General features: G+C 41.0%; 1 protein-coding gene across 2 annotated transcripts in view; it reads left to right on the top strand.

The window, feature by feature from the left end:
• Positions 1-27,015, top strand: part of lrfn5a (leucine rich repeat and fibronectin type III domain containing 5a) — a 135,732-nt gene that overhangs the window by 12,710 nt on the left and 96,007 nt on the right. The window contains exon 2 of one of the 2 annotated variants that reach the window (XM_004559323.3): positions 11,596-11,645. The exons of the other annotated variant lie outside the window; for it this stretch is intronic. The gene's annotated coding sequence lies outside the window, so the exon portion shown is untranslated. The remainder of the gene's footprint in view (positions 1-11,595; positions 11,646-27,015) is intronic. 2 annotated transcript variants of the gene reach the window in all.

Here is a 27,015-nt window from a genome sequence, read left to right as displayed (position 1 = left end):
TAATCTCCACTCCTTGAAAATGGTAGACCGCTCTGCCTTTTATATTTTGCCATACATGATATTTAAATGTAAGTGTACTTAATCTTTTTTCTCATTATGCCAATAAAGTTATGTCACATGTGGCACAATGCTTGATGAGACACTTTGTATGTAAGAACATTTGTCAGGGCTCTAGACTAAGTTTTTGCCACGGTTGCACTGGTGCACCTAAATTTTTTTTGTTAGGCGTACCCAAATTTTTCAACCGCATCGCTTAACATTGCAGTTTTACATGTGCACTTTTTTTGGGGGGGGAATGCTGTCCATGCAGACAAAATTGATTTGTAAATGATTAAGTAACAATCTTGGGCTTAAAGTGCTTTAATATTGCCTACAATATTGCCAAAGAGTGCCAAACCTAATCATAATCTCGGCCTCCTCTGATGACCTGGTTGCTGCTGCCTGCCGCTGAAAGGCAGTGGGGAGAGGGGACACTTGGGCAGTGCATTTATCGCAGCAGATAATGTGTTTTCTGGATACACTGTGCTTTTTCAGCGTTCAAAGATTGATGGCACCGTGTCAGAGCACTGGCTATGAATTTCAGACGTATTAGGCCTTAACAAAAAAGTTATCAATCGTTCTTTTCAACTTTTCTCATTACCCACAGGAAGGAGATTTTCCTGGCCTGGCTTTTTATAGCAGGTAACCTTAAAAATATTCTGCAATATAAAGAAAGTATAAATTTCTTCAGTATTGAACAGCAGAAATGAGGCTTTCTGAGGTCATTTAAGTAAAAAAAAGATAGCGGTCGACAGCGCTGTAAATAATGTTAGACTGGTGGGTAATAAGCGAATGAATAATGTAGAAAACAGAGATTTGAGATGGGAAACTGTTCTTGAAGTACACACAGAGAAAGAGAGCTGTGCGTGAAGTGCGATTTTTATCGTGGTGGAAGCAAGACAGCAAAAGTAAGAGGGAATTCATGACAAAGTTTATCAAATGTGAAGCGTAGTTTGCTGCTTCTTTTGCTGCTGGTTAAGTGAATTTTGGTTGGAGAGAGATAAAACCTGCAGCTCAGAATCTAGCGCAAAAAAAGACGCAAACACAGCTCTCACCCGACGCATCAGAATCAGTGAGCTGTTGACTTTCAGCCCCAATGGCGTGTCCGTGTACGTGCCGTCGGGTGAGAAAGCCGAGAAAGAGAAAGCTGATTCTGATGCGTCGGGTCGGCGCTCTGTGTCTACGTCTTTGTGTGGAATCCATTTATCTGCTCTCATTTGCTGTTTGGTGGTTGTTGAAATAGTTTCGTGAGCTTTAACCTGAGATTCTGGCGTTTTTGGCAAAATACATTTATATTCAAAAGTCAATTCACGATTTAATGAATCGATATCACTTTATTCAAGCTACTCACCTCTCTCTATCCACCGGCACTTTAAAACATACAGACGGACTACATGAATATCTGGAACCCGACCAATCAGAGAGGTCCTGCCCCTGACTATCTCTGATTGGTTTAGACCACAATAGGGGCATGTGTCTGTTGTTGACCACACAGAGACGTTCAGAGTTGCAGAGACTTTTTTTTTTTTTTACTCGAACAGTTGGTCACACAAGTTTTCTTTTAGTCGCACTATTGGTCGCACTCTAGAGCCCTGTTTGTACATTAAAACAAATATGTTATTATAAAGGAATTCATGTTAGGGAACTGCAACATTGTGGTTTGTATGAGCATCCACTACTATAGTTTGCAAACATTAACTTATGTGCAGACTTGTATCACAATGCCCAAAATAGATTTTCGCTTTTTTTCCAGATTAAATCAGTAAGGTGCTAGTTTAAAATTGATGGAGAGGCCTTGTAAGATTGATATCATGACTTGCAATCTGTATCAGGAGTGTCTGTTGTGCAGGAAGGGCTGAAAAAAGCATGATTAATGGAGAAGATGCAGGGAGTAGCAGAGTGTGGATTCATGAAGCACAAACACACATTCTTTCCTGCAAGTGTGTGTACACACACACACACACACACACACACGCACACACACACACACACACACACACACACACGCACACACACACACACACACACACACACACACACAAAGCATCTACTTATGTAGGCAACTATTTGCACACGCACAAACATAGCAAGTAGGCTGATAAAAGGATGTACCACATTGCTGCAGCTGTCCTCTGGGAACTAAAGTGGAGGCTTGATACAGCCATTTACCATCACCACACAATGACTCAGCACATTTACAAGATATGGACTGGGCACACTTTTTTGCATACATTAACTCATTCACTGCCATTGACGTCTATAGCCGTCAATTGCAGTGAATGAGTCAATGGGTTTAACTCATTCACTGCCAATGGCTGGCAGTGAATGAGTTAAGAGTAATTCTTGGTAGGTTTTGATCTCAGTCTTGATTACAACTGGGTGTGGTTATTGTAGTAGACCAGAATAACATCTAATGATTCAAAGTTGTGGAAGGGTCGTGTGTTTGCTGGAAATGCAAGAAAGTGAAAATCTTGTTCTGGTTGACCTCTGGTGGTTTATCCTTTCCCATCTGTAGCACTGTGGTGATAAAGTTGCTACGTGACATTTTCAACTGTGGAAAACAGTAAAATACTGATTTTCACATTGGTCTATCTACCCTGGAGGTCCTTTTACTGAGACCAGGCCTGTGTCTCTCAATAAAATGTAACCCAACACCATTGTTAGATGATTTCTATGCTTAAACAAACTAAAGTGAGTATAACATCCAGTTCTTTATTTCTGCTGCATTCAGTGCGTGGTAGCATCAACTAATCTGGCTGATAATAAATGAGGTGTTGAATTGAGAATTTTTGCACGCCGAGGTTTCATTTTGGCCTCACAATTGTGATCACTGATTGAATGTTGAAATGTTTTTCAGGTGGAAATTAAAATTCCTGAAGCTTAAGGTTTAGCAATGTTAAGCTTTTCTTTTTCCTTCATGAAAAAAAAATCTCAACCGGCAGTCTAATTCCTTATGTGATGATTTTGATCGAACTCTCAAGGTGTCAGATTACAATTAAATTTTTTGGTAGTTTTAAGTAAATGCTTTACAAAACAGCATTCTCTCCCCTTCACAGTTCTTCAGGGCTGCATTCAGCCCAAACAAAATGTATCAAAACGTAATCTGCTTTAAGTTCAATTCAATTTCAATTCAGTTTTATTTATATAGTGAAAAATCATTTATATTCTAAGGTAAAGACCCTATAAAATGAATAGTTTACTATTAACTTCTATTGATAGTAACTAGTGATTGAATATAGTTGTGGTGTATAAACACACAGGGAGGGAAAAAGAAATGCTCAGTGCACCCCCAGGGAAGCCCCCAGCAGCCTGAGCCTATTGCAGCATAAATAAAGGATGGTTCAGGATCACCTGGACAAGCCGTAACTATGAGCTTTATCAAAAAGCAAAGCTTTGAGCCTAATCTTAAAAGCAGAGAGTGTGTCTGTCTTGAAAATCCAAACATACAGTTATGTTGCCACAGTCTGAAACCCATCTACTACTCTCTTGACCTCCGCTCTAACGGCAGTGCTCACTACTTTTTAGGCTTCTGTGCAGTCAGTGATATCCAGGCCAAGACCTTCTGTTCTGTCTTCCAGTCTCTATTTACATGACTTATAATTCATGACTCACATGAATTATAAAAGCTTGTAAAAATTAAATGGTTGGCATACAATTTAGCCCATGGTGTCAACACTGTCCTTCTTTGTTCCCCACAAAGGGTTTTGGATACAACTTGCAAGGTCAAATATACGTGATTAGTACTACTTGGACTATAAATTGAAACCAGAAAGCTTCTATGTACCAACAATGTTGTTTATTCCTTCTGATTTATATGCAAGGAATGTAGATTGTTAGCATGCCTGCCAAGCAAGCTTTTATGTTACAGTGTTTTCACACACACCACTTTTGATAAAGCCTATTTTCTACACTTACACCATTTTGGCCCGATCCCATTGAAAAATGCAGCTCATGGTTGCAGATTCAATGTTCATGCTCTGACCTTTAGTTTTGGAATGCTACTTTTTCCTTAGCTTTATGCACATTTATCTTTTTGTGGAAAATAAGTTAAGAAAGTTATAGTATACATCGTGGTCTGCACCGTCCTACATTGACTAATGGCTACATTGCAATACTGACCTTTGTTAGGGTTTGCTGAGGGAGAACCTCAGCATAACACAACAATTTACATCTCCTCTTCTTGCTCCCAAAGATAACAAGTGGCAAGACAGAGCTGCAGTCCACAGAGATTTGATTTAATTGTTAGTGTGAGGATCGACCAAAACAAATAAAACTAACTCAGGTTTCATGAAATGAAAAGAAAAGAAAACATCTTACCTTCCTCAATCCAGAAAAAAGAAAATATAACAAAACAGGCTTCTCACTGCTACCAGGATGGTTCTTTTATAATGTATTTACGTTATACACTACAGATGGCTGTCAGTGAGCTTTTAAAGGGCATCAATGAAGTTTCAGTTTTAACTATTGTAATAAACACAACATACTCATCTGGAATCACAAATCGCTCACAAATAAGCCTACATTTGGATAAGCCGTTAAGTTAAAGACTAACTGCAAACTTTCATTGCTCCATATACCGAGTAAACCAAAATGTTTGACAGTAATAATTGCATAGCAGTGGAAGTCAGAGAGAGCTCTGTGCTGACGCCACTTTGCTGGGTTAGTTTTAATGAGTCCAGGTATATTGCAACATACAGTGAGTCACAGCCTGTGACCCAGTTGAGCTTTGTTGCTCAGCATGACCTCATTCTGACTGCACAGTAAAACAAATCTGATGCTACTGCAGCTGTTTGATTTGGCCGTAACACAATCTGGAGAAAGCTAAGAAGTTACCTGAGCTTTTCAAATGAGTTGTGCCTAATTTCACAGATCTTTAATGTGCTATGTAAAAATGTCACTCCTGCTTTCAAGCAAAGCCATAAATGCATTCAGTCATTTCTGGTGTTAAAACAAACTGCCCGATTTTTCAAACTGAATATACGGCTCATGTATTCCCATATGGAAAAGATATATATATATATATATATAATATATATATATATAAATCTTATAAAGCTTGTATCTGTCTTCTGTGAAATTTGTATGAAAAACATACAAGAGTGAAAACAGATATAAGATCCCTTGAAAAATTACATAAATGAAACTTGTATGTTTTGGATACTTCCTAAAACAATATATGAAAGTAATGAGAAAGTGGCCACTTTCATGAGTAAATCATATAAGCCTTAAATGATTTACTATATGAAGCAAGCTAAAGCTGATGCAAGTCTTTTATAAGTTGTTTCTATTTCTTTTCCATATGGGTTATGTGGAAAAAGTGAAGTGTGTGTGTGTGTGTGTGTGTGTGTGTGTGTGTGTGTGTGTGTGTGTGTGTGTGTGTGTGTGTGTGTGATCTCAGGTGATGTTGAGCTAACAGAGAACAGGCTAGTTGGCCTTAATCCTACCCTGCATGTGTGTGTGGTAGCATTAGATGTGTCATACATACAGTAGCGGGTAACCAGTGCTCACAAGACCACACGCATATGCACATACACATGTTCATAGCGTGCATGATGAGATAAGCTTGTTAGCAAGGCTTTGGCTCAAAGGAAATATCTTATTGTGCCAACAGTATCTAGGCAGGTTTTATTTCCTTGCATGAGTGGCAGTAGGAAGCAGCCTATACGATCACAGTCATCACATGAAAAGGAGTGAAAAAGTATGTCTGATGTCAGCTTAAAAACAAGTTTTAATTAAAGATTTACCTTTGACTTATATTAAAGTAAGTTGGCAAATACTTTAAACCATATACCCATTTAACATCACTATGACAGCATTGCCAGTAGCAATGTCATTTGAAACTTGCATGGGCTTAACTATAAATGCCAACCCATTTCCTTACATGGTTCCTAACATGTTTGCTATGCTAACCCAGTCTTGGTGGTACATCCTCTAGATGTCAAAATCAGGTTTTTCATGCATTTGTAATCCTCTTCCCCTTTCTTCTTTTTGATGTTTTTTTTTTTATGCTTTTATGTTTTTCCCTTCTTTCAGTGTGAATGTGTGTGATCATTATGTCGTGATATCAAGCCATCTGGGTTGGCTGGCTTGTTTGCATATCTGGTGTTAACTGTTATACATATTCATGACCAGGGTCTAAACTGGCATGAATATTCATTTTGTCTTCGGGCTGTAGACGGGTGGAGTGGGTGTGATTCCAATCAGCAGAAAAGAAATTAACTCAACCTTTTGTGTGGTGGACAAGAACACTTGATGATTGCCATGGGCCTGTTGGTATGCCTGGTGAGCGTCGCGTGTATGCGGGCTATTGCATTTATTTAAGTCATGTGGCGGCCATTGGCAAACAGTGTCTTTGATACAGGAGAAGTTGAAAGCAGAAACAAAACAACCTCATGTTATGACACAAACATTTAAAGAGACATATCCTTCCCATGAAAGGGTATGGAAGCTGCTGGGCAGAGTTAAAGCAAAGTCCACCTCCATTTATCCAGTTTTGGGTTGCAGGTACGCTGGAGCCTGTCCCAGCTGTTATGGAGTGAGAGGAAGGGTACACCCTGAACAGGTCGCCACTCTTTCGCAGGGTTGATGCATACAGACAGACAACCAGTCACGCTGGCATTCACACATAAACACTTCACAACCGCATTCATTAATTAGTAGACTGTTTACTTACTGTTTGAGGGGATACACATCTACCGCACTTGTGGACTATTGTATAGATGACAAAAAAATAAATTTCAGTTGGTTTATATAAGCCGAAGGGCATCCAGAGCTGATGTTTTCCTCTATTCCTCTTGCTAAAGCCTGCGATTTGGACCTTGACATCTCTGTTCGCTGTGGCAGTATCAAAGGAAAATTTGTTTCTATATTTAATGTTACTTGATTTTCATCCAATGTGCCTGACGTGTTTCTGTCTTTGATGTACTCTTCTCTCACAACTTTGGATCCTCACTTCTGCCTTTGTGTTGGAGGAAAAACTGACAAACCCAATGATGATAAATGTGTGTGAAAATAGCAACAAGCAATGTTGGATGAGTAGATATCACCAAGAAATGTGTGATTAATTAGCAATAAAAACAAGTGTATGACTGCGATAACCAAAAGCAGGGCTGTATCACTTTGAAGCTGCCCAAACTTAGACCCTGAAGTATAAACCCCAGGAGACATATTCTCTCACAGGACTACACATTCAGCAAAGCACAATATCAAAAAGAGCCTTAGACCCTGTTTGAAGGAATAAATTATATTATAATTAAATACATTTTAAAGGTTAAGACAAAACTGATCAAAGAAAGAGAACCCGAGTGACACAATGCTAAGAATAACCCAAAGCCAACGTTGATAATGTGCCTTTCAATCAAGCAACAATGCAACACTCAAGTTAGAATCTGTAGGATTGAGAAGAATCACTTATACTAAATTAACTGCCATATATTCTGTTATAACCACAATGTTTACACAGAATTACAATGATTAGTTCAAGAGTAGCGCAAATAGCTTCCAGAGAACCACTGCTCGCCCTATGGTAGGCGGAAGAGTCTGTCTGTGTATTAGCCCTGAAAAAAAAAAAAACGTTGGGACAGGCTCCAACCTACCTGCAACCCAAAACTTGATAAGTTTTGGGTTGCAAAAGGAATTTGTATGCCCTAGAGGAAATTTGTAATGCAAGAGCTGGCCCAGGCATGTACCGAAAGCTTTCAGCTGTTCCTTTATTCACAATGGTTCACCAGACTGGGTAGCTCCATGTGGTGTTCTTTTGTTTTTTTTCTTTAAATTTAGTAGATGTTTACACTGGATGCCCTTCCTGACCCAACCCAACAGGTATTTGTGTCTCCTCTTAGTTCAATTCAATTCAGTTTTATTTATATAGCACCAAATCACAATGATAATTGTTTCAAGGCGCTTTATATTATAAGGTAGAGACCCTACAATAATACAAAAAAACCAGAGAAAACCCCAACGATCATATGACCCCTTATGAGCAAGCACTTTGGTGACAGTGGGAAGGAAAAGCTCCCTTTTAACAGGAAGAATCTTCGAGCAGAACCGGGCTCAGGGAGGGGCGGCCATCTGCCGAATGTTTAAACCAGTAAATTTGTATTGGTACAGTTATAACTGAAAAATACTTACATTTTTACTGACATGCGCTTTAATTTACCTGATATAAATGCATAGGCAACTGTAACGTACGACCATAAAGTTTTGGGAATGGTTCTAAATAATATCAGTGTATGTGTGCTAAATCCTTTCCAGTGTGTCAAAATGATCATCCTTGAACTTAATTTTTATTTCTGCAAAGTGGACCAAGTTGCTGGGAGCAAATCTGGAGAGTGGAAAAGGTGGTGAGCTAAGATTGTGTTGTCAACACACTCTGTGCTGGCACAAGCTGGCACACACCGAAGGGTGTTTCCATCAAGTGTTCTTTCTCAGATGCCTCAGGACATTTAGGAGAATTTTGAAATGACAGTCCAGCCCGGGGGACAAATTGAGGGTTCAGAACCCCTGGAATGTTAAAGAAAACAATTATAGTCCGTGCTTTGCTCAGCACCTGGAAAAAAATGCCTTGGGGCTTGGAAACTGTTGGACTGAAAAGTGCTTGCTGGTAGCTGGAAATCCAGCGTCCATTGGCAGTGATGATTACTTCAAATAAAATTCAGGCCAGTTTGAAACAGAAGTTGATGTTTGTTCACCGCACAAGTTTGAGGTCCACAGTGGCATTGCAAAGCACCCAGGGCAATCTATAAATAGTAGCCTCAATGGGATCTGTCTAGACATGCACAACAAGATCATCTTGAATGTGAGAATGGCCAGTTTTAAATTAGGTCAGGTGTTTGAGTTTTGAGTTTTGATTACACCTCATATTTCTAACATGGTAGCTGAAAGGAGTCTTAACACTATGTTGCATTGCTTTTATAAAATGTGATTGAAAGGTTTAAATAATTTCAAATTGTGGTTAACTTTAGCACATGTTTACTTGTTTCTGACTTGGATGCTGCCATTTTAAAATATGCTAATAAACTGAATCAAAGGTTTTCTATATCAACTACAAGTGGAATGAGGGAATAACTAGATGTAGCTGTTTAATGGCATAATATTTTTATATAATGCCTTTTTTGGACAGTACAACAACCACGGACTACTGGTTATGAGCTGTTATTGTAAAGTTAAACATCTAACACATGCATACACTGTAAGGTAAAAACACTGTTATAGGAATTTTAATGCATTCATTTACTGCAGTGAGGCTCTTGTCCTCAGTTCAGCTGATGATTTAAATGTAAAAGTGTCTCTGAGTGTGTTTAAGTACATACATCAGTATGCAGGACAGAGGGTTTAGATAGGGATGAACTAAAACGATCTCTCAGGTTCTGCAATGCATTTCCATAACCAAACGGCATTGTTTTCTAATGCTGAGGTGAATACTGATAAAAACCATATTTTAAGATGGTTTCTCCCATTTGGAGAGAAATACTCGTTTACTCAGATACACAACACACTCACTTAGGCATGCTTTATAGAAGACATAATAGTAAAATTCACACTTTTATGTGCTTTCACGCTCGCAGTGCATACCCATATTTGCAAGAGAACAACACCGGCAAGCACATCACTAAGGCACACCCACACATTTACCAGCATATAGAATTCACATTTGATATTTCTTTCTTGTTTGACAAAAAAAAAATGTTTTCGGAAATATGACTTGGTTTGTTTTCTGTGTTTGTGTGTGTGAGCATGCATGTATGTGAATAAAAGGGAAAACTCAGAGTTTAGCTTTGTTCAACCACACAAATGCTGCACACATACACTTTCCCAAATGCTTTAAAAGAACACACCAGGAGGGAGAACAAAGAGCCTTCTTGAAGAATAGACATGAATTATTCACTCAATCAGATAAGAGGACAAAAGAGAGAATGAGAGAGAGACATAGAGAGAGAAATGGAGATGGAGTGTGGGTGATACAAAGAAAGAGACAGACTGATGGATTGACAAGGACAGTAGGATTTTATGCTGTATTACCAGTAATGACAAGAAGGCCCTAAGGAGATTTGAAATTAAACAACACGGCTTGCTATCATCCTCTAAACTGCTCCCAAAAAACCACAAGGTGTAAAACTAATAAATGGCTTTAACTAAATAAATAGAATAACTCCTTCTTGAGGTACATTGCAGTACTTATCAGTAAAAGCCAGATGCTTTGGAAATCTGGGTCTTTTTCTTAGCAGTGAGGTGTTTACTTTAAGGAAAAAGTTTATCCAGTGTAAATCCACAGGCAGCAACAGCTTAGCTGTAGAATCTTTGCTGCTTTTCAGCCAGATATGCTTTATCAGATCTAATATGGTGCTTCTTTTGTGTTCTACTGCTAATGCAGTGAGGCTGTAGTAACTTCAGTAGCAGCAGACAATTCAGGTATTCTATCTAATATAATGAAACTAGTGACAACAAAGTGTAGCTGCCTTATCAGCTTAGCACAGTTGTTGCCTGTATTTTAGTGCTGTGGTGGTTTTTCTGGTGCAGCTGACTTGGCCTATTTTATGTGCTGGAGAGTAAATACATATTTAATTAGGTTACAGTCTGTTTTTACATAATATTAATTGTTGTGTAATATTCTTGGTTGTTAGCCCAGTGTTACATTTGCGCTTATAAAACATAAATACAAGATTCATTGCCAAATAATTATACTGGCCTGTGTAGATACATATATAGGTCAATATACAAGCATTTAATAGGATAAAACAGTAAAAGTTAGACAAAAAGTTAAAAAAGCTCACATGCGACTGAACGCTATTTCAACTTTCTTCATTTAGCTGACATCATTTCCCCTGCCTAGTCATTCATCGACATGTGAATGAAGTTAACTGTGATTCGTACATTTCCACAGGCAAAGTGTGTGTTTCTCTTTGTCTTTATGCTTCATGCAGCACTTCCCCCAATCTGGCTTTGTCCACATCAGCAGCAGTATGGCTACACAAAGTTAGTAGTGAGATTTCCATATTCACCACAGGGCATGCATTATGACAGGTGAATACTGATACAGCTCAAACCCCTACAGTCATGACTGCTAATGGGCCATTGGCCTATTACAACTTATATAGCTGGTTGCAAACATTCACACATCATAATGAGTAACACATGACAGTAATGAGGTTTATTTCCCCTTTTGTTTTAGAAGAGAACCACTAGTAGTCCTGTAGTACTCTTGTAGTAATTACCACAAGGAGGAGAGATAAAAAAGATTGAAATAAGAGAGGATTGTAGGATAAACAATTGCATGAAAGACTTCAAAATCTCATACTTTATTCAATTGCTGGAATTAGGATGAGAGGCAGTAGCACAGAGCGAAAAAGAAAGAGAACCAACAGACTGGAGTGATTGCAGAGTCAGATTGAATTTCATGATTTATTCAATAGTCCCGGAGAATGAGAGAGAAAGCCAGGACGGTAAAGTGAGAGTGATTCAGAAAAAGAGAGTGAAAGAGCCTAAGAGGTTTTAAGAGACCCTGTAAGAAGTTTAATATCAGGTTTCCTAATCGTCTTTCTCCATTTCATCCATCAGCCCCATAGCTGGCAGAGAGAGGACGGCAGATCTTACACTACTACAAACAGGTAATCATGTTAATGGTAAACAGGGTGCACTTTCATTGCTGCAGGATGAGGCAATGTCAGAGGATTATGATGTTAGGTGGCACAGGACACCACATCTCTCCCCTTTAAATTCTGTTAATGCAGTTTAACTGCACCCCTCTCACCTGTCACACGCAGACATGAAAATCATATTGTGGTAGTTTACAGTTTAAAAATACGACGTATATGTGGAAGTGACTCACGTTGCAAGTTTTTAAATGGAAACTGAATGAAGCAGTTTTGGTCAGAAAGCTACAATCCATCGAGTTTAGCTGTGTGGCACAGTTATACTGTGTCAGTCGGGATTCAAAGGTATCTGTAGGACAAAAGTAGAGAAATTATGTAAAAGGACATACAGATACAAATCCACGTCACTCCATTGGGAACATAAAAGTCTTTCTGAGTAAGTGTAAGCTCAAGCCAAACTTGCTTTAGATTAAATAGATTGGATGTGTGAATGAACAGCTGGAGATTTAGTTAATGGAAAAGGATACATAATTATATCCACAATAATAATATAATCATAACTCACGGGGCTTTAATAAATCTGATGCAAAATCAGTAGGACTTCTTCATTTTTGGCTGTCTGTTTCATGATCCACACGTCTGCAGTTTTTAGAGTTGCTGATTGGATACGATTGTGATAATTCACCAACATGCGGCCAATTGTTTCATCTGAGGCCCCGGGTGACACAGGAAAGGTCCTGACTGAATAATGTGACTGCGTTCCTACAGTAATCTGTCTCCAAATCTACGGGGAAGCCAACTACTTGTTTTCCGTTAGCAGCTGTTCAGTTCGGAATGACAAGAATCCAGTGGAACACAGACAAGGCACATGGTCCACAACAGCTCCAAACACACACATACCCACACACTGGGTCAGGCTGCCAGATGCTGCCCAGACAAGGTAATTGAGAGGAGGAATGGAAGGACAAAAGGAGCAACAAGGGGAAATGAGAGAAAAGAAAGTGCGAAAGAGAGAGAGCAGTGCTCGTTAAGCCCTGAGGAGGAAGGTGCGAATGTCAAGAGAAAAGGAAACAGGAAACACAAGATAGTCATATTTGAGAAGTGTGAAAGGATGAAAAGGGACTGAGTGACACAGGAGAGGAGGAAAGTCACATGGGGTGGCACAGTCAGATGGAGAGAGAGACTTGGGAACAGGAGCTCCAGGGGTCAAATTAGAACAGTATGCATCATACTGCATCACCCATGAGGAGGAGTAGGTGAATACAAAGGTGACAGGGGGACTGCAGGATGACAGAAAGCACAGTAAGTTGTGAGGAGTAGCTAATTAATGTTAAATATATATTTTCAAAAGTGATTTTTAAAATTTGCCAAATAAGAACATGCAGGGATGTTAAGGGGAAAAAGAAGACAGGAAAAGGGTAGAGACCGCAGAGACAAAAAAATGCATACTGATGTACAGGTTTGTATTTGTTCAGTAGATCTACTTGTTTGATTTATGATTTTGCTTTATTTATGATGACTAGTAGGGGGTTCATTTAAGAGTTACTATATTACTTTCTACAATTCCATTCCTAATTTTGCTGAATGTCAAATGAATGAATGAAGTTGCATTATCAATCTTAACTTAATGAAATGCCATACCTGTTGTCTGTACTTGGCTCTTGAAGGATGCCATTGTCACAGAACATCCATCAGTTTTCTATCCAAGTCAGGGTCTCGGGGGGGCTACAGCCCATCATAGCTGTCACTGGGCGAATGGTGGGATACACCCTGGACAGGTCGGCAATCTATTAGAGGGCTAACACAGAGGGACAGGCAACTAGACCTAGCTCCAGTTTAGAGTCTTTGGACTGTGAGAGGAAGCTGGACTACCTGAGGGAAAAAAAGGTTCCAGCTGGCCGTCAGATTCAAACCCAGGAACCCACCTCTTTTTTATTGGGCATTTCACAATGAATTAACCATTATTTTATTGAGGGCAGTGTCACGTATAATTATAATTTTTTTTTTTTAACCAACTAGTGGGGCAAGTGGCTGAAGTAAAGTATCTTCCCCTGCCTTCTTTTTCCTCCTTCCTCGTTTTTCCATCTTAAATAATTATGTTCACCCATTCCTTCTTCATTCTTGGTGCTTAAACACTCAACACTGCACATCATATTTGTCTCACTTCCAAAGACATAATGAACACACATATCCCCAATCACACGCACATGCTCACGCGGGTATAACCATCTAAACGCTGTTTGTACAGCTCAATTCAGCTCACAGTGGGCAAGCTGGGAGCAGCCTCACAGCCAATTCTCTAAATGCTCCTACTGTGTGTGTGTGTGTGTGTGTGTGTGTGTGTGTGTGTGTGTGTGTGTGTGTGTGTGTGTGTGTGTGTGTGAGAGAGAGACTGTTTGCTAATGGGAATATGGCTGTGGGTTAACTTTGCCACCAGTCTCTTCATTTGGGTTGTAATGACTCAATTGAGAAAATGTTTAATTGTGTTCCTGCCGTTATCCTTACCAAACTTTTAGCTGGTCGGAGTGAGAAAGCATCAGACATGTAAGAGAAAGCAGAGTGATGAAGACTGTGAAGTAACTCTGCTTTCATTCAACGTTTCAGCATACACATACATGCGTGCAAAAATACTTAAATAGACACAAAAGTCGATTTGTTACCTCCCTTGTTTGCATAAATTATTAATTGAGCCCCGGCAGTTAATTTCATCGTGATTTAGGGGAAAATGTGACAGAAAACAACAAATTGTCTTCCTACTATTCCCGTGTTTTAGTCTGAATAAATTTTCCTTTGAGTGAAGCAAAAACACCCACACACATGGATGCATTTGATAGGTCTCAGTCTTGGCACTGAGCCCTGCCTCTGTGTTCCTTGACAAACCGGGGCCATAATAGATCTGGTGTAACACCAGCACTCACACTCAGGGGACAACACACAACTAAGGAGCCATAATTGAGATGTTTCAACGTGAGATAGGGAGAATCAGTGCATGGTGGTATGTATGCAAATTCAGGCAAACAAATCATACTCGTAGACACACAGCATACACACAAAACAAAGCTATATTAGCCCAACCATTAGTCTCTTCAATAAAGAGATGGGAGCTTAATTTACAAAGGCTTTTAGTGATTATAACCATGGGAAAATGTTAAGTGGATTGTGTGTATGTTCTCTATTTCTCAGTGCTTAATGCTCTTACAAAATACAGAGTGCTTTTCTAACATTTAACAGATACATCAAAGCTTGTTTTGTTTGTCTTTTCAGCTACTATGCCCCTTAGAGCTCAGTAGCCTATAAATCACATTGCACCTCGCAATTTATGCCAACTGTTCTTTTTTATACTCACTTTATGTTGAGATGTAAAGTAAGCTAGTGGAGGTCATCATGATGGATTGGTCCTTAGCGCCTCTGAGTTTTATGTGTGTCATATGACTGCAATTATAATTCAGTCATTTTCTAACCCACCTTAACTTTCTTAGCATTAATCTTACCTTTACAGCAATGTATTTGACCATGACACTAATCCTTTTCTATCCTAAAAAGGTGTGCTTTAGTAATTTAGCACTGTGCCAACATATTTCTATTAGCTATTTAGTTTTTAGCCCTATGCATGATTAAAGTTTAAAACCTGTGGAACCTAAACTTGCCAAACAAGACTTCATTCTTGCCATTCTTATCAAACAACTACATTTAATGTGGTTAGATGTGGAAATATTGCAAAAACCACATTTATAAATATTGAACTCAAACTGAAAACAAAAGAACATTTTCTAGAAACATGAATTACCAAGATCAAATGCACTAGCAGTGTTAGAATTCCTATTTTGTCCATGTCTGTCTCCTGAAGTCATGTTTCCAAGTAATAACTTTAATAATTTACAATTCTTTTAATGTCTTTGTGTCACCCAGTTGCACTGAAGTCAATTATTTTAGGCTAGCTTCAGGCTTCTTCACTTTCCTTCATCTCTCTTTTGTGGTTATGAAGAAAGTAGAAGCAATGTTCTGCAGTTCTCAGACATAGATGAACAATAACAGTTTCTTTTGATTATTGTAGATTTGGGTCACAGGAGCATCCCGCAAGCCTTGCAGTTGCTCTTGACCAGACGTCTGGCCACAACAATTTTGAGAGTTGACTCGAAAAATCAAATATTTGCTAAATATCTTATCAGATGCCAGATGTTATTAAATAATCACATTTTTGGTCTATTGCTGAACAGAGAGCTTTGGCTTATTTATGAATATTATTGCTGCATTAATATAACATAGGTCCTTACAATCAAACATTTGGGCACACATAAATTCAAAGATTTTCCTTCTTTATGTTTACTACTTTCTATTTTGTAGAACTATACACGAAGAAACAAAAATAATAGTTTCAAAACAAAACAAATAAATGTTTTATTGTTTAAAGTCCTCAGCGTTGCACACTGCTGGCAATATCTAAACATATCCCATATGAAGTATGTTAAGATATTCCCAGATTAACAGGTGAAACTTGCCCTGTCGTCAAATTGCTTCCCTCCAGTTGTCTTGTGTCCATGTTATTCAGCAATTGGCATTATTTAGGTACTGTTGTGACCAGTATCATGGCAACACCCACTGTTACAGATAAGTTTTATTTTAGTTACCAGCCTCGAATTATTTCAAAATCATCGTATTTCCTTCTGTTATACTTCTAGCCTGTTTTCAGATTTCAGTTGCTAGACACCCCTGAACCCCAGACTGGACTCTGTGTTCCCTGAATGCTAACACATCTTTCCCAGCCTTTACTTCTCACAACAACTACAACCTGTGCTGTCATGTTTATTATAATTTTTTTCAGGGAAAGTGTTATTTTGCTGAGCCATGGTGTTCTTTTCCAGCAAATGTTGTGACTTTCATTCATTCATAGCACTAAAACAACTTTTACACTATTCTGCTGGGAGAATGGTATCCAAACACTGTTAAGTACCTTGCTCCGTGGATTCTTAACAGTATTTATTTTCTTCCATATCAAATATGACACTTTTGTAGTCTACATTAGGAGAATTTTAATCATGTTTTTTTATTCCCCGAGTAGACCCACGATAGATCCGTAAGGTTACTTACTAGGTATTAAACTGTAGAGCTGTTTAAAACTGGTGAGCGTGAAATCATTCTCTAACCCGTATTTTCAGTCTTGCTGATTTAGGCGCCACTGTGTACAGAAAAGGATGAGTTCAGTGGAGGAAAGGGGGAGTATATGACAGAGTGTTTGTGAAGTTGACAGGTGTTAGAGTTACAGGGTCATTAGCACCATAATTACCCAGTAATGACACAGTGAAAAGGATGTGAAGAAAACACTAACCTTTGTCCTTTTCTGTCTCTCTACATCTCTTCACCTCTCCTCCTTGACATTGCAGCAATCAGTCAGTACGCACGATCCCTCCCTGCGTGCACGGCTGTCTATGCATGACATAAAATAAGTGCAGAACACTATTTGGCGATTTTGAGCTTCGTGTGAGTGTGGAAGTGACTGCTTGAAAGTGCATGTTCAAGTCTATGCCTGATGACTCAAGGGGAAAGTGGTTGTGACATGTGGCATGCTTGGTGGGCAGCAGCGTGACAGTAAGTTGCTAGGAAGTTGGACGCACACAAGTGCAGCGAACAACCTGTCAGCATTGCATTAAGAGCTTTTAGCACTTCTTAGCAAAGCAATCTTGCTTTTGACTTTGAAAAGACACATGGAAAAAAAACTGCATAGCCACACACACGTACTGTGTGTGGTGGGAACAGAAATGGAGTTGGAGTCAGAAAATGTATTTATGTTCAAATCGACTTTTGGGTTCAGTACCTCAGCTGCATTCAGAACAGAGTGACAGAAGTGTTTCCTCAAAATAAGAAGGCTCTCATGTTCTTCCAGCAATTTAAAGTGAATTTGCTGTGGAACAAAGCTGCTACAACTGAAGACAGTCAGACAACATTTTGCCAAATCTGAAACTACTTCCATATGTTTATCAACATAAATGATTTTGAATCCCATACTGAACCATCCTAAATGTTAATTGACAGATTGGTTTTAACAGATCAAGGCATACTGCTTTCAAGCAAGTAATTTCCCCAGTAATTTCCCCATGGGGATCAATAAAGTATCCATTATTATTATTATTATTATTTAGCTCAGAGATATTCAATTCAGTTTTATTTATATAGCGCCAAATCACTACAACAGTCGCCTCAAGGCGCTTTATATTGTAAGACCCTACAATAATACATACAGAGAAAAACCCAACAATCATATGACCCCCTATGAGCAAGCACTTTGGCGACAGCGGGAAGGAAAAACTCCCTTTTAACAGGAAGAAACCTCCGGCAGAACCAGGCTCAGGGAGAGGCGGGGCCATCTGCTGCGACCAGTTGGGGTGAGAGAAGGAAGACAGGATAGAAGACATGCTGTGGAAGAGAGACAGAGATTAATAACAGGTATGATTCAATGCAGAGAGGTCTATTAATGCATAATGCGTGGAAAATGTGACTGGAAAGGAAAAACTCAATGCATCATGGGAATCCCCCAGCAGCCTATGCCTATTGCAGCATAACTAAGGGAGGATTCAGGGTCACCTGGTCCAGCCCTAACTATATGCTTTAGCAAAAAGGTACGTTTTAAGCCTAATCTTAAAAGTAGAGATAGTGTCTGTCTCCCGAATCCAAACTGGAAGAGGGGCCTGAAAACTGAAGGCTCTGCCTCCCATTCTACTTTTTAAATACTCTAGGAACAACAAGCCTGCAGTGCGAGAGCAAAGTGCTCTAATGGGGTGATATGGTACTACAAGGTCATTAAGATAAGATGGGGCCTGGTTATTTAAGACCTTGTATGTGAGGAGCAGGATTTTGAATTTAATTCTGGATTTAACAGGAAGCCAATGAAGGGAAGCCAATACAGCTGTCAGGTTTCATAGATCGGACTCACGCGCAGACCACTAGTATCTTCAAAAGGTGCATTTATTTACAGTGTTTCCTACAGTGAAATTCATATATACACATAATGGTGCCAAAGGAAAAAAGGGGTCGGGGTTCCAGGGTCCAGGAATGAAAGAGGCAGGAGTCCAGGAAGGGAAGGTTTCCATTCAGTCCTAACACATCTCCTCTCCTTTCCTCTATCTCTCTTGCTCCCGTTCAGTCGCCAGGCACGGGGAAGAACAAGTCCAGAGGCAATCTATGCACAGGCAGAAAAAAACCATTAGTCTCCTGGTTCAGACATGCTCACAAACTGACTTTATAAAATACAGGACGACTGACGCTGAAGGCTCAACGATCCAGCGACGAGTAGAGCAGACTCGCCCTCTTAAGAAGGGTTCCAATCTCTCATGATCACCGACAGGTGTGCTGATCACCTCCAGGTGTGTAGGCCAGGGGCAGGAGCCCATACTGAGCTCCGCCCCGGCAGGAGAAAGAGAATGGGAGAGGGCGAGAGAGAAAGAGAGAGCAGAGGTGAGAGAGAAAGGTAAACAAAAACAAAGCACCTGACGGCTGTCAGCTGACGAGGAGCGGAGACCATGACAACAGCAGAAATATGCTCTCTTTTTCGAGTCCCTGTCAGGACACTTGGTGCAGCATTTTGGATTAACTGCAGGCTTTTCAGGGAGTTTTTAGGACTTCCTGATAATAATGAATTGCAGTAGTCCAGCCTGGAAGTAATAAATGCATGAACTAGTTTTTCAGCGTCACTCTGCCTGTCCCGTTTGGCTCTTTTGCCATCAGAATTGTTGTCTAAAGGCAAAGAAAGATGCCCAACGGATTTACTTTACCAAATTGACCATCCCAGCCTTGCCGTAATGGTCCATTTGATTCACCTTTTATTGTTTATTTTATTTTCACTTACTGAATACGGGACAGACTTGACTGGGGGAAAGAAGGGGAGAAAGAAAGAGGGAAAGAGAAACAGCTGAGAAGAGGGACGGGGGAGAAGGGCAAAAAACACAAACCAACAGAACGGGCAGAAAAAGAGAAAAAAAAAAGAAAAAAAATGCATATATCAATCACCTGGATCACCTGCTGAGAAAGAAAAAAGAAAACAAGCAGAAGAGAACAAGAGTAATAGAATAAACAACATCACAATGATATATGGGAATATGACAGTAAATACTAAATATTAAACATTATTGTGCAGCACATAAGATCAACAGAACACAGTGTGCTTTGAGGTAGGAGCCAAAAAGGGTGTAGTTTGTGGGTGTGATCACCCGTGTGTACACCTGTGAGCATGGACGCTCTTGTTTTTTTTAAAAGGTTCCTTCATGTAATGATCTTCTAGAGGGTGTGGGGGGGGGCCACAGCCCCGTCCTCCAGGGCATGAAGCAGGTATGGAGGAGATCAAAACTCCAGACATCCAGAGGCCCCCAGAACACAAGAGACCAAGGAAGACCAACAGAGGGGCAGCTGCGCCACTGTCCCAGAAAGAGCTGAGGACAGTCCCAGATGAGGGCTCACTCAGCAGCCGCGGAGTAAAAGCCAGGGGGAGTTGCAGTGATGCACCCGTGAGCTCCGCCGGCAGCCAGCCATGCCTGAGTGACCGAGCCCCAGGCCGAGAGGCTGGGGGCACCCCACCTCCGTGGCCCGAGCGAGCCCCAGGCTCCAGGCCCCGATAAGCGGACGCCCATCCCCGGACACAAAGAACCACCAACGCACCGATGTCTGAGGGAGTCCGCCACTGGCAGGGGAAGTGGTGGTAGGGGGAGATAGGCCTCCAAACCTTGGAGGGCCTGAGATGTCCCCAGAGAGGTGGCGTCTGACACCCAACCTGACATATAGACACAGACATACAGGTAGGGCTGGGCCATATTATACCGTTCACGGTAATACCGGTATAATGTTAGGCAACGATAGGAAAATGAAATATCGCGATAGAATGGGAGTAAAACGCGCATGCGCAGTGCCTTTGTTTTCATACGCACATGGCCGATTGTTGAGTGAAACAGATGAACCAGAATTGGTTTGTAAAAATGGTGCAACTTCAGTGATGTGGAACTTATTTGGTGTTTGTCCGTCAGATACACGACAAAGCACATTTTTTTGCAGAACATGCAAGCGGCCGTCGTTATTGTCATATTTGTCGGACTAAGATGCTCTTAAATCTGGGAGTAATCTGGGTCCTAAACTCCGTATGCTTCAGGTCAAACAACACTGCAGCATCACTGAGCGTTAAAAACTGTCTAAATTCTTTCATCTTTAATAAAACGATCAGCATTGCTGCTTTACCAGGTGTAACTATAAAGTTTAACTTCCAGGCATCCATGAAAACAAAAGTTATTACATTTAACGGAGTTAGAAGTTAGCAGGAAGCTAGCGGAAGTTAGCTCGCTAGTTTTGCTAGTTACCTAAGCATGATATTGCATGTTCTGACTGAGAGATTTCTGAAAAAAATCAAACGTACAGCTCTGCTATCACTTCCAACATAAATGAAGACAGGAAACTAAACAGCAGTGACGTTTGTAGGGTTACTGAAGTTGGGCTAGCTGGTATATAATGATGTGCTACGTGATCGCTAGCGACACAGCTATATTAGCATAACATAAACAGTGAAGCTGGAGGACGAACACTAACACTTTTCCACTTATAAAAGTTAACGTTAAGGTTCTTCATGGTTAGAGACAAATGCAATCGCATGGCAGGATGCTGTAAACGGACCAAACTTCAGTCAGGAGAACAACTGAGATAATCCATCCACAATACGAGGTTAGTCATTAATATACTGCAACATGGGAATAGAGCAGCTGCCAGAGAATTCAACATTAATGAATCAATGGTACAGAAGTGGAGGAAGCAAGAAGAATGAGTTTAATCAAGTTTGATTTATCTGACTGCTTTGTTTCGCTTAATGTGCCTTATAATCCTGTGCACCTTATGGTCCGAAAAATGCGTACTGCACACTGCAGTTTAATGTTGCAAAGCACCTCTTTTTAACTTCAGTGGATATTATACATGGTTATGCTCAGGATATGTCAGCCCATTTCTACTGGAAATGCCTTTTGGTTAAACTTTCAGCAAGGAATTTGCATTTGCACTGTTACATTTTTATAAAGCTTTAATGTACATAAAAACCAGCTTCTTGTTTAAGTGAAAATAAATGGAAGGTTGTCTTTTTGCGCTAGTAATGTTGTGGAGTTGTATTTTGTCTCGCATCAATTATATCGTCGGTTATATCGTTATCGCAAATTTTCAAATATATATCGTGATAAATATTTTTGGCCATATCGCCCTGCTCTACATACAGGCACACACCTATACAAACATCCATTCCCACCCTCATGCTCTCATATGCACTTACTCCACACTCAACCAACATGGAGACAGACATAAAGAGACGCTGTACACACGATCACACTCCCCAAGTGTACTCTACGAACCGGGTCTAGGTACCCTTGCCCCTGGAGGGGGGAACTGCACCCAGACCCAGGTGGTGTTACCCTTTTCCCTGCGGTGGGGGAGGCAGACCGCCCCGACTCCGCAGCAGCAGGGAGGCCCCACACTCCAGACCGCAGTCGGACGGCCAACTCCTCCTCCTAGCCCCCCCGCTCCAGCAGGCTGCAGAGAATGGGGGTGAGAGAAGACTCCAAACCTCCCTCCACCCGCTCATTGTTGTGTTGATGCATGTGTGTTCTAAGGTGCATTTAAAACCCAGGAGGGCATGGAGCTACCTGCCAGAGAGCAGCAGGTAAGCGCATGGTCCCTCCTGCTAGCCCTCAATGTCTACGTGTATTTAAAATTGAGAGGTGGGCAACGACGCCAGGGGTGAGGTGTACACCCTGATGGTAATTTGGATTCCGTGTATCGTGCCCACCCCCAAGATCCTATACGTATGTGTAATGAGACTGTGAGTGATGTGAATGTCTAAGTTGTGGGATAAAATTGAGGAAGAGGCAGCCAGAAGGGGACAGGGGGGGGGGGGGGGGGGTAGCCTCCTCTGCACCCTGGTGACATACCCCTACTCCAAGGTCCTGCATGTGTGGGTGGTTGTGGTGGAGCGGGAAGGGGGAGGCAGCTGGAGATGGGGGGGGAGGGAAGGAAGGGAGGGGCAAGTGACCCCTCCCTGGGGCCAGCTCCCCCGCTGACCCCAGTAGGCACCCCCATACTCCGCGACCCGCCAGGGAAAGGGGGCCCAGGCCCATCCAGACCGGGGCCCAGTGCAGCAGCGCCCCCCGGCCCCACAGAGCCCGGGACAGTCCACCCAACCCCACCACAGAGAAAACTGCACCCACCCCACCATCCACTCATCTTCCAGACTACATAAGACAATAAACACCTAGGCTGAGATCTTCCTCCACCTCTCCTGTATCTCCCCCTCCTGCAGAGAGAGTTCCTGAAGAGAGGAAAGTTCCTGCAAGATGTGACAATCTCCCCCACCAGTTGAAGAGCCCCCCAGGTGGCTCGATGCACCGGCGGCACCCTGCTCCAGGGCTGGGCCCCCATGCACCCACCCACCCACAACCCCGGCAACACACCAACCAGGAGAGACAGGATATTTCTAACTTTAGAGATGTTGCGCAAATGAAAGAAAGCAGTCTTACATATTTGTTTAATATGTGCATTGAAGGACATATCCTGGTCAAAAATGACTCCAAGGTTCCTCACAGAGTTACTGGAGGCCAAGGTAATGCCATCCAGAGTAAGAATCTGGTTAGATACCATATTTCTAAGATTTTCAGGGCCGAGTACATTAACCTCAGTTTTATCTGAATTAAGAAGCAGAAAGTTAGCTGCCATCCAGGTCTTCATGTCTTTAAGACATTCCTGCAGTTTAACTAATTGGTGTGTGTTATCTGGCTTCATGGATAGATAGAGCTGGGTGTCATCTGCATAGCATCTGCCAGCTTGAAGGCCTGTGGTACATAGCCGATTATTAGCGATAGGTTGATCATAAATAAGACTGAAGCATTAATTAGGGACTTCTTTTATATATTGTGCTATGCTTGCAAATGCTGGTTTCTGACTTTTTAAGTCCCTTCCGGTGTCCCTGCAATGGTCAGTGGTCAATGGTAACTTTATTGTCCCTAACGGGAAATTGATTTGCAGTGTGTCCGTACAAACAAGCAAACAGACAACCAACACATCACATACACTCACCAAGATAATATAATATAAGCCTGATAAAACAACCTAGGTTTTTCATCATAAAGTGCAATGTGCAATGGCAACAACCCTTATGGTTTAGTGTTATTAACCATGATAATAGATAAACCATGCAGGTTTTAGATGTGTCCTTGATCCATTACAGCTGTTTTAAATGGATAAATTACCTTCTCAACATGTCTTGAAGTTCTTCAGAGGTCTGGTAATGAACTAATCATGTGATTCAGGTGTGTTGACCCAGGGTGACATCTAAAACCTGCAGGGACACCGGCCCTCGCGGACTGGGATTGGGGACCCCTGCTTTAAAGTCTCTGCTATTTTAATAGGGAAAAAAAGAAAAATCTCTAACGTCAGTAAAATTTCACAACTAAAGCCAAATGATCTGCTGCCTGGCACAATAGAAACAAATAAAGTCCTGGGATTTTCTTGCCTCTACTTGGCCCCCACTCTTTGCTATGGTAATCTTTTAAAAAGATTATTATGGCTTAAACTGAAGTAATGATTATTATTTGTTCACTGATTAATTCAAAAATGAAGTAGTCAGAAGTGCATAGCAGGACCCAGTGATACTGAACATGCCGATCGCAGTAGACTGTGTGGTTACATTTCCAGGGAAGTGCACATGAGGTTACACATTGGACAGTTTTTGAGGTTGGTTCATACCTACAATGTAGAATTCCAGCTGAAGTATAAATTGTCCCCGGTATATTAAGAAAGATTTTCATCTTGAATATTTCATTCATCAAGAGCCAATGTGTGATTCAAGTCTTTCCTTGATTTTTCTGAGCTGTATATATTAGCACATCAAAAGTGAGAAAAAGTAGATTTGAGATTTGTAAATGAGTTGGTAGAGCTGATACTGAAGGAGGCAGTGAGCTCCAGCAGTTTAGACTTTTCCATCAGCAAACTGAGCTGTGTTCTAGTGGGCTTTGACCAAGTTTGTCCTCTGCCCACAGCTGTTGTTGGTCCATATATTATATATATTTTCATGAAGATTGGAATGATACTAACAATGATTACAACACTATTTTTCATTTGCCTGATGTAGTGAACAAATACAGTATAAGAGCTTTTAATTCTCTTTTTAATTCTCTTTGATAATACCAAAAAACAAAAAAGATTTTAAGGTTGTTTGAGGTAATGTTGTGCTTTTGGTAACTTTGCATCATATTTTGTTCTGATCAAATAGTTGCTACAGCAGCCTGACACAGTTTCTGCCTAATAGCTGGAAGATCTTTCTCAGCTTCAATCTGGGACTTTAAGATAAACATAACACTTTTTAGACACAAATAATTGTGTTATCCTGTTACTCTAAAATTGTCTATTAACATAACAGATGGGCAGGGCTGATAATATTTGCTACCTAATTCCCATATTATGATTTTATTTCCAGCCATAGCCTCTAGCTGCTACCTTCATGATAACAGACAGCTAATGTGGCTTTTGAGTAGTTGGTGATAGTTGAACTGTTAATTGTAACATGCACCGGCCAGGCTGACATTTATGATAACTTTAAAACTTAAATGTTGAAATGGGAGCCTTACTTCCTAAAGAATTGCTTGGGTGGCTTGGCTGCCTGTCTGCAGTGGTGCTGTGTGAAGATGGCACTGTTGGCATCAACACTTTTGAAAATGAGGATCAAATCCCATAAAAAAAAAAAAAAAACAGCATTAATAATAATGGATTGGATTTATATAGCGCTTTTCAAGGTACCCAAAGCGCTTTACAATGCCACTATTCATTCACTCTAGCATTCATACACTGGTGGAGGCAAGCTACGGTTGTAGCCACAGCTGCCCTGGGGCAGACTGACAGAAGCGAGGCTGGCATTTCGCGCCATCGGCCCCTCTGGCCAACACCAGTAGGCGGTAGGGTAAAGTGTCTTGCCCAAGGACACAACGACCAGGACAGAGAGCCCAGGGATCGAACCGGCGACCTTCCGGTTACAGATACGCTTCCCAACCCCCTGAGCCACGGTCGCCCCGTATCTGATTAGTATCTGAATATTGAGTTTTTGACGACGGCTAAAAAAAGGTAACAAGAAATCCAATGGAGGCTGACTGTTACCTCTAAACAGTTTTGCCCGGTTCGTAGATTCCTTAGGCCTCCAGAAAGAACACCGGGGACTCAGTAGTCAATTCACAACACTTTTATTAATCCACACTCATTGATCACACTTATTGATTATACCTTCTAGACGGGAGATGTACAGGACCCCTCTGCAGATCTCAAATCCTTTGTCTGTTACATGCAGTTTTGTATCAGTGACCCCCCTTCTAAACCCTCTACAAGGTGTCATAAAACTAAGTACTATGTTTACATACTTTCACTTGTGTGTGTGCGAGCCTGTGAATTCCTACATGTGCGCGTTCCCGCGTGTCTATGTGAGTGCTCGTGTGTGACTGTGTATGCATACCTGTGTGTATGTGTGAGTGCACATCAGTGAGTGTGCGTGTCAGTTTAAACACTGTGGGGGTAGGTGACTCCCTAGAGGTCATAAAAACCCATCTCCCTTCCAGACCACAGTTATCCAGTTACAAATGTTGAGACCCCCACCCAAACATCCTCTGGGGAATTTCCACTCAGCATTAACTCCTCTCTGTTTTACTTTCACAGTTCAACTGGGGAGGGTCTCCTATACTCTACTCCTAAGTTCATGACACAATCAGGCCTTTATTACATTGAGGGCAGTGTCAGTGTCTCTATAATAATTCTAGATTCTATGTTAACACATTTCTCAACTCTAAAACAGGCTACACATAATTCTACATTGTATGTTAACACATTTTTAAACTCTAAATCAGCTAAACATTCCTACACTGGGCTGAACAGGACTTATCTCCTACAGCACTGCAGGTTTGTTATAAGAGTGAAAGATGGCTGTCTGTTACTTTCTTGAGGTGAGGAAAATCCTTTTGATCTTCCAAAGATAAATCCTGGGAAGAGCACAACTGTGTTTAACTGCCGCAGGAGAAATGGTAACATGGGTAAACCAGTTAGTAGAAAGACATGGTGTGGCAGAAAGAGATTTAGCCGGGGATTGCTTATTTTCATTGACGGTCACATTCTCTTATTAAGATGCACTTTAAAAGTTATGCACAGTAATCTGTTTTGGGACTGTAGCAAGGAAATTCTTTTAGTGTGGAGATTTACAGCTCAGAGTGGACTGAAGTCATTGTGTGGATTGTGCATAAGTACACCAGCTATAGTAAAATCACACCAGTCTGTGGATTAAATCGCTCATTACTCAAGCCAACTGTGGCATGAATAAGGCACGGCGGGACCACGGAGCGACGTT

This window comes from Maylandia zebra, linkage group LG19, assembly GCF_041146795.1.
Source record: "Maylandia zebra isolate NMK-2024a linkage group LG19, Mzebra_GT3a, whole genome shotgun sequence".
In the NCBI taxonomy this organism is placed as follows: Eukaryota; Metazoa; Chordata; class Actinopteri; order Cichliformes; family Cichlidae; genus Maylandia; species Maylandia zebra.
This window is presented reverse-complemented; position numbering and strand designations above follow the sequence as displayed.